Here is a 6,801-nt window from a genome sequence, read left to right as displayed (position 1 = left end):
TTTCATCCCAGGGATGCAAGGATGGTTCAGCATACGCAAATCAGTCAACATCATACACCACATCCACAACAAGAAAGACAAAAATCACATGATTATATCAATCGATGCAGAGAAAGCATTTGACAAAATCCAATACCCTTTGATGATGAAAACATTCAGCAAAATAGGACTGGAAGGAATCTTTATCAAGATAGTTACAACTATCTATGAAAAGCCCACAGCCAACATTATCCTTAATGGCGAAAAACTGAAAGTTTTTCGACTTAGATCAGGAACTTGGCAAGGCTGTCCACTCTCTCCACTCTTATTCAATATAATTTCAGAAGTCCTAGAAATAGCAATCAGACAAAAGAAGGGAATCAAAGAAATGCAAATAGGGAAAGAGGAACTCAAACTATCTTTTTTTGCAGATGATATGATGATATACATCCAAAACCCTAAAGAGTCCACAGTAAAACTCCTTGAAAGAATTAATCAATACAGCTAAGTGGCAGGCTACAAAGTCAATACACAAAAGAGAGCAGCATTCCTCTATACAAATAGTGAAGAAGAGGAGAAAGAGTTTAAGGAGACTATCCCATTTAAAATAGTTTCCAAAAATATCAAGAACCTGGGAATTAATCTTAGAAGAGGAGTGAAGGACCTATACCATTTCAAAACACTTCAGAAAGAAAATGAAGAAAACAGAATAACATTCCATGCTCATGGGTATGTAGAATCAACATAGTCAAAGTGAGATTTTACCTAAACTTCTATATAGATTCAATGCAATTCCTATCTAAATTCAAATATCATTTCATAAGGACTTATAACAATCAATTATAAAATTCATCTGGAACCACAAAATTTTTAGGTTAGCCAAATACATACTGAAAATTAAGAAGCTGGGTGGCATCTCTTTACCTAACCTGAAGCTTTACTATAAAACCATAGTGATCAAAACAGCATGGTACTGGAACAAAGGCATAGTCTCAGACTAGTGGGTTAGTGATATACCCCCAAATATACAGTCAACTAATATTTGACAAAAGAGCAAAGAACTTCAAATGGAACAAAGACATTCTCTTCGACAAATGCTGTTGGAACAACTGAATAACCCCCTGTAAGAAATTAAAGATTCATCCATACCTCACATGGTACACAAAAGTCAAATCAAAATGAATTAAAGATCTTGAAATCAGGCCCAAATCTATAAAATTTATTGAGGAACAAATAGGCAGAACACTCTAAGACCTATATACCAAAAGAGTCTTTGAGGATAGAATGCCAATGACAAAAACATTAGCATCAAACAATTTCTTTATCGACTCATATGTTGTTTGGCATCTGGGTTGATTAGATATTCTGGTTATTATAAATAGTGCTGCGATGAACACAGGAGTGTAGAAGACATTTCTGTGTTGTGTTTTTGTGTTCCTAGGTTATTTCCTAGGAGTGAAATTGCTGGAATATAAGGAAGTTCAATTTCCAGGGTTTTTTTTTTTTGAGAAATAGCCATATTGTATTCCAGAAAATCTAGACTAGATGGTATTCCCACCAGCAGTGAATGAGAGTCCTCTTTTCTCCACATTCAAACCAGCATTTATTATTCTTGGTGATGTGTGCTGTTCTCTTTGGTGTGAGAAATTTCTTCATTGTTGTTTTGATTTGCATCTCCTTGATGAATTAGTGATGTTTTTCCATTATCCTTTGGCCTATCTGTATTTTTTCTTTGAGGAAAATTCTGTTTATTACTTCTCCACATTTTTAATAGGGTTAGATTTTTTTCCTTGTAAAGTTCTGCCAGTACCTTATATGACTCATATATTTTTTCTTTTTTTTCTCTTTTTTTAGTTTTTAGTTTTTTTTTTTTTGAGTCCACACCCGTTTGATGCTCAGGGGTTACTCCTGGCTAAGCGCTCAGAAATTGCCCCTGGCTTGGGGGAACCATATGGGACACCTGGGGATCAAACCACATTCCTTCCTTAGCTAGCGCTTGCAAGGCGGACACCTTACCTCTAGTGCCACCCCGCCGGCCCCATGACTCATATATTAACCCTTAGTCAGATGGGTATTTTATGAATAGTTTCTCACATTCCATGGTGGTACATCTTGGACTGGAGAGGTGGCGCAGGTCATAAAGCATCTGCCTTGCATGCGCTAGCCTAGGACAGACAGTGGTTCAATCCCCCAGCATCCCAAATGGTCCCCCAAGCCAGGGGTGATTTCTGAGCGCATAGCCAGGTGTAACCCCTGAGCATCACTGGGTGTGGACCCCCCAAAACACCAAATAATAAATGGTGGTACATCTACACAATGGAATACTATGTTGCTGTTAGGAAAAATGAAGTCCTGAAATTTGCTTATACATGGATGGACATGGAGATCATGTTATTGAGTAAAATGAGTCAGAGGTAGAGGAATAAACACAGAAAATTCTCACTCATCTGTAGTTTATAAGGAAAAGAAAAGAGAGTGTGATGATGATATTCAGAGACATGAGAGATGAGGACAGGGAGGGCAAGTCCATGGTAGGAAGCTTGCCACAAAAAGTGGAGAGTACAGTTAGACTAGAGAAGGATCTACTATGAAAGTGACATGCATGCCACCCCTTCATTAAGAGTAGTGCAAACTATTAATGTGATAAAATAAAGAGGAAGATAGAAAGAGAAGTAAAAATGCCTGCCCCAGAAGTAGGTAGATGAAAGATGGAAAGGATCATGGATGAAAAAAAAGAGAGCTTCAAGGATGGTGAGTGAGAAATGGGTATAGAAATGTGCACTGGTGAAGGTTGTTGTATATTTTATGACTGTAACTCAATCATGAACAACTTTATCTGTTAAAAAATTGTAGTGTAAATAACTTTGCAATAATTGTGTTTAAATAAAAAATACTTGTAAGAATGTAGATCTTTTGTATATGGGAAATAGGCTACAACATGAGCATGAAAGAAAGCTGTATTTTTGGAACAGCCTGTCACTAAATGACTAATAGTCTTGGATTATTCCCTTAACCTCTGTACCCCAATCTCCTCATTTATTTGATAACTGGGTTATAACTAGGTCTATAAATTTCCTCAAGCTTTATAACTAATAAGATAAGTTCCAGAATTTTTTTGAGGACCAAGAAGGTGTTTGAGGTGGTTGCCTTAAAAATACGACTTTTTGGCTAGTGCAGAATGGCGGTTGTGAGTAGGTTTTGGAGGTAGATCATGCCGAGAAGTGGGTTAATCATCAAAAGCAAAGACTTGAATTTCTTTTCCTGCAGGTGACTGAAACCATACTACTTTATAGACTCAATGGAGAGTAACAAAATATCACAAACCAAAAGCACTGGGAAATGAAGCTTAGGAGTAGTCTAGACGATGATGATTCTTTGAATAAAATTTCAGGAGATTCCAGCATGCTGAAAAGACCTGTAGCTTTGGACATCAACAAGTATCCCCTTTTGATGAATATGATTGCTCCCAAGAGCTTAAACAGGAACAGGAGCTCTTTCCAATACGGGTTTTGCCACTTAAAATGGCTGCTGTTGTAGCTTTTCTGTCATTCATTTATACTCTATTGAGACAGGTCATTCAAGCTTATGTAACATAATATCCACACTATTTTTATAGAATTCCAATCTTGGTCATCAACAATGTTTTGTCAATGGTTTTCATCACCGTCTTGGCACTGATTTATTTGCAATTGTGGTAATAGCTGTAACCAAATTGGTTGGAAAAGTATGTTATCAAGAAAGCAACTTGGACTTCTCAACTTCTTTTTAGCTGTATTGCATGCAATTTATAGTTTGACCTATCCAATGAGGTGATCCTACAGATACATGCTAGTGAACTGGGAATATAAACATCCAACAAAATAAGGAAAATACATGGATTGAGGATGATGTTTGAAGAGTGAAAAATTATGTATCTTTGGGTATTATAGCACTTGTATTACTGGCTCTTTTATTTATTTTAATTTTTATTGTGGTCAAAGTGAATTACAAATCTTTCACAGTAATATTTAGGCACATAGTGACTATGAATTAGGGGCATTAGTTGTGACATCCATCCCCTCTGTGAGTGAGTCTTTGACATGGAGAGAATTTGACTGTATTCAAAGCAACATTGGACTTTATATCCTTTTCCTTGACATAATATGTGCACTAATATTTTGCCTGGGATAAATGCATATATGTGAATCAATATATATGATACACATCTCTGTTTTTTATAATAGCTGTTTTTCTTTCAAATTTTGTCCTAGGGTGTGATAGCACAGTGGTAGGGCATTTGCTTGCACATGGCCAACCCACGACAGATAGTGGTTCGATTCCTGGCATTCCATATGTTCCCCTGAGCTTGCTAGGAGCAATTTATGAGTGCAGAGCCAGTAGTAATACCTGTGTGTCACTGGGTGTGACCCAAACGACAAACAAAAACAAACAAAAACAAACAAAAAACCCAGCTGTTGTCCTGGTATGTAAAGTAATAATGTTCCTGCCATACTTCAAAAAAATTTTGAAGATCAGACGTGGCTGGGAAAATGTCAGCAAAATAAATAAAACTGAGATGTATTCTCACTTATAGAATTACTGTTTATACATTTTAAAGTGTTGATCAATTTTACCATAAATATATTAAATCTATTTCTTTGATAAAATGATGTTTGGGAATATAAATTGAAAATATGACTTTTTGCAATACATAGCAGCAAATGATGTAACATTAAATAGTTTCAAAGTCTCTGGGTAAGGTTGGAAAATCATCTTTCTGTGTATCGCTTCTATTTCTCACAGTCACATACAATTTGTTTTTCATTGCCTGATTAGACCATATTTAAAAACAGGAGTTATAAAATGGACCTTAGTTTAAAAACCAGTACTACTGCTTCCAACTGGGATGAATTATTTTTTCTCTCTGAGCATGTTTCTTCTTCTGTATGATGATTATAATAGAAACAATCTCATAGACTTATGATGGAGAAATGAATTATATATTACTGTACGGAGACAAGCCCCTGGCAAAGTAGAAGTAATCAGCCCACAGTGTCTTACTGTTCCTGATGTAATTCCATGTAATTCTCATGACAGAGGTATGTCTAAGCTCTAGCATTTTCCCTGGAGGTAAGTATATTTTCTGAATGAAGTTTGTGAAAAGCATAATCCAATCTTTCTGTCTCAAATTAGTTCCAAAGTGAGATCCATTTTTCATTGTATCTCATGCAGGCTATGAGAACTAAACAAGTTATTTGGATTTTCTTTCCCTTAGTTTCCTCATCATTGAAGAGCAATCAGGTATAGTTCCTGTTGCTAAATGTCTTAAATAAGATAATGAATGTGATGAACACTATACTATCTCTAATACCAGCAATACACTCAGACAAAGTTAGCTGTGGTGTTGATGATAAAACAAATAGCCATAGAAAAGGTGACTGCCACACCATGCATAGACATCTCCATTTAAGGGGAACTCAGGAGGCCAATTGGTTGTATCCCGGGATTTTCCTGGTTCAACGAACTGAGAAAAGCCCCACAGGGTTCCTCAAAGGCTTGCTGTGGATGTTTCTGCCCCTGTGTGAAGGGTTGAGGAATTCCCAAAGAGATACTTTTGAAATTCATGCCATGGTACTGACATTATGCTTATGTCATATTTGGCTATCTCTCCTTTGTAAAATCACAGGCCAAAATATGGCCTCAATAAAATTCTTTTGCTCAGAGAAATCCCAGAACTAAGGATGACTCAGTAAACCCCTTTTCTGGATAATATTTAGCACCAAAATCAAAGACAATATTTGTTCTCTTTTTCAAATATGTCCTTGCAGCCTCAGTTTCTGGTAATCAAGAGCGTACCCAGAATGCAGATCCTGGGCTATTGACTCTTTCCAGAAAATGGGAACTACACTTTAGTGGATTTAGTTCTTTCTTTCCCTTGACCTCTAAAATAATAGAGCCCATCCCATGAAGATTGTGTTCCTAGATTTTTTCTACTTCTTAATAAAACCTTATTTTGCATCTAAGTTAGTTTGCTAAGAACTGCTTTGAGTTGTGATCTTCTCCCTTGTAACTCACAATTCTTACTGCTCACATCCATAGCTTAATGTACTGTTTACTGCTAAAATTTGTTTTATAATTATAAATATTTTCTCAATAACTATGACTGACCTTTCTTATAAAAACTTTCTGCTAAAAGAATATTCGTATTTTTACAATGTACAACTACAATCATATTTGTAATCATGGTGTTTATTTAAAGATATTAATAAAAAGAATAAAGTTGGCCTATGCTCACCAGAAAAAAATTTGTCCCCACATACTTGTGTGTGGTATCATTATTTCATATTTCATATTCTGTCTGGCCAACTGTGATCACCAACTTTCCTCTTGTGAAGAATATTTCCCCCACTAGATTTGATTAGATGCAAGACACCTGCAGCTGGTGACTACTAACCTTATGATGGAGGGTTCAATGCATTTAAGCTCTACAATTTTTGAATGCCTATCCAGTGTTAGAAGAGACAGAACTTACTTTTCCTGAAGAGACAAGTAATTATTATTTGGTTTCATTGTCAGTGGTTATAAATTCAAAAGTAAGTTGTTTTGGGAGTGACTAAAAATGACTTAGTAGAGTAATGATCTCAGAAAAAGCTTATTTCCTTCCCTTCCCATATTCCCTTACACATAAGAATTCCATGAAAAACTGTCATTCTAAACTGACCCTCTTTTCCTAAGGCTTGATCTCATCCATGGCATACTCACAGGCTTTACTGAGGAAACTGGATTCAATAATATAAAATCTCCTGTTCTACCCCAGTGCTGTCTTCATCCCCAAGTGGATGC

At 36.1% G+C, this 6,801-nt stretch overlaps 1 pseudogene; it reads left to right on the top strand.

The window, feature by feature from the left end:
• Positions 1–3,294: 3,294 nt before the first annotated feature.
• Positions 3,295–4,149, top strand: LOC125998891 (metalloreductase STEAP1-like; annotated as a pseudogene).
• The last annotated feature ends 2,652 nt before the right edge of the window (positions 4,150–6,801 follow it).

The sequence above is a fragment of the Suncus etruscus genome, chromosome X (genome assembly GCF_024139225.1).
Source record: "Suncus etruscus isolate mSunEtr1 chromosome X, mSunEtr1.pri.cur, whole genome shotgun sequence".
NCBI classification, from domain to species: Eukaryota; Metazoa; Chordata; class Mammalia; order Eulipotyphla; family Soricidae; genus Suncus; species Suncus etruscus.
This window is presented reverse-complemented; position numbering and strand designations above follow the sequence as displayed.